Raw genomic sequence first — 2,228 nt, 5'->3', positions numbered from 1 at the left:
TTTTATTTATTGTATTTTCTGCTCCGATGGTCTCTCTCTCTCTCCGGTGTCTGAGCAGCGCAGTTGTTTGTGTGTGGAGTGACAGTGCTGGGTGGGCAGGCCAGGTTTATAATTTCTTTAACTCTTATATTCTCTCTTGAATATCAGACTAAAATATGCCTGAATGAACGTGTCATGGCTGAATCCCACCCACCTCCAGTTTGTGGAGGTTTAAAAAAACCTCATTTGCATTTTAAGACTAGGCAGAAAACTGTATGATGCAGCTTAAAAAGCCCCACAAAAACTGACCTTGTTAGCTTTAGGTATTTCCGGTTAGCCTGAAAATGCTTCCATTGTTATTAGCCATAACCACAACAGTCTAAAGAGGCGGGGCTTCATGAAAAGTAGCCAATCACAGTCACTTTACTTTTTCCAGAGGTTACCACCCTCAAAGTGCCAAGAGTTGACATGAGCATGCAGGATAAATCTGTTCAGTTCGTCACAGTCAGGATTTAGTCTAGAAACAGCTGTTAAAAACTAGGCTGTGTTTGGTCAGTCTGATTTTGTCCTACTTTAGTCCAATTATAGACCTTGAAAAGACGTTGTTCGGACATAAACCATATCGTCTTTTCAATGTCTTTTCAACCAGTTTTTGCTCGGCGGGACAGATCCACACAGATGCATAAAAAGCAAAACATTGTTAGGAATCCAGTTTGTGTGGGTTGTTTTTTGTGTTTTTTCTCTCTCCACCACCAGGTGGTGCCCTGTTCCTCGTTGGGCCTCCCTGCACACCTGTGGCTCGGATGATTACCAGAGGAGTATTTGAGCAGCAGGCTGCCACTACCTTGACGCCAGAGTGTTTGCCAGTTTTGGGTACTCTAGCCAAGCTGAGATTAGCAGAGTCTAACCGAAGCTTTGTTTCTCTGAGTCTAATCTTGTTTTTGTCTTTGCTCTTTGGCAGGAAGCCTTTGCTGTGTAACTGGAAAACCTGGACCTTCTTCTCCTGGAAGGATTACTGAGTACACACTGAGCAGGGGTAAACTTCCACATGATCCGTTCAAGTCCTCATCGGAAAACCAAGTGACAGTCCGCTCCTTTACTCCTCTGGGTCTAACATATGTCTACCTGTCCGCTATCCAACGAGTTCTCTATCCTCTGGATTAATTCCCCACAAACTGGATTCAAGGATTAACAAGAGCCCCCTCAAATGTGAGTTTCTCTCCAGCTATATTCAAGCCAATTTTCCTACGGTCCCTGAACTGATCACTGTGACTTCTCCTTCAGACTTTCCGGTTCCGGTTTACCAGTCCACTGAGTTCCAGCTCCTACTTTTGTGTTTCAGCCACATTCAATTAAACCTGTTAAACTTTGTCCCTTGGTCTCTGAGTGGTTCTCGTATGTGGGTCAGATTGCTTAAACCAATTATAACAACCATGAGCTCCTAAAATGAGCATGAACTCATGTTTGGATATTGAGAGACAATATTATTGAATCTGCACACATAAAACATTCAACATATTATATACAAGGAGTTGTTTATGTGCTTGCATTTTAACATAAAACACAATTTAAATTCAAATACTCATATCACCAGTAAGTATTCATTATGGGTGTGGACATTTTGAAAAGACTCTATTGTTGGAAAGAGAAATACAAAAACACGCAGAATTGATGCAGAGTTTGAATCCTTGGAAGGCGTCTAACAAAATTTAGTTGCTACTCTGCTTACAGTGGAATCAGCTGCAGCTGGACGGCATGTTTTAAGAGGCTGCTTATTTATTTTGTTATTAAACATTCCATGCATTAAGTCTATTTAATATTTGACTAAATATACAATGGAAAATGCTTTTAGATGACGTGCTATAAACAATACCTGCTAGAATTGGGTTTAAATACATCTGAGCTCCTTACACACTTAAAGCATCAGAGATATAATTTAATTTTACAAGACAAAAGTAAATGACATTGACCGATCTAAACATTTAAGGATCAGATTGTACAAAGGTTTGCTATAGTAAACAAAAATGAATAAATAAAATCAGTTCCACAGTAGTGGTATTCAGCAGTCTGTTCACTCCTCGAACAGCGGGGGTGGACTGGGTTTTAATAACAACTCCAGCCTGATCTCTGCATGGGGACCTGCAGGGTGGGGAAGGTCTGCAACAATTTGTTTCTGCTGTAAATGAAATTTTGCAAAACAAAGAATGAAAGCACAAAAGTTCTCATCCAGCATATTATTTCTAGGGTGT

The 2,228-nt window shown here is 40.5% G+C and overlaps 1 long non-coding RNA gene across 1 annotated transcript; it reads left to right on the top strand.

Moving 5' to 3' along the window:
* The first annotated feature begins 811 nt into the window (after positions 1 to 811).
* Positions 812 to 1,342, top strand: LOC119777836. The gene is made up of 3 exons (XR_005279981.1): positions 812 to 852; positions 941 to 1,188; positions 1,264 to 1,342. It is a non-coding gene; the product is annotated as an uncharacterized LOC119777836 (long non-coding RNA).
* Positions 1,343 to 2,228: the final 886 nt, after the last annotated feature.

The sequence above is a fragment of the Cyprinodon tularosa genome, unplaced genomic scaffold, assembly GCF_016077235.1.
Source record: "Cyprinodon tularosa strain WSP-4 unplaced genomic scaffold, ASM1607723v1 ctg128, whole genome shotgun sequence".
Taxonomy (NCBI): Eukaryota; Metazoa; Chordata; class Actinopteri; order Cyprinodontiformes; family Cyprinodontidae; genus Cyprinodon; species Cyprinodon tularosa.
This window is presented reverse-complemented; position numbering and strand designations above follow the sequence as displayed.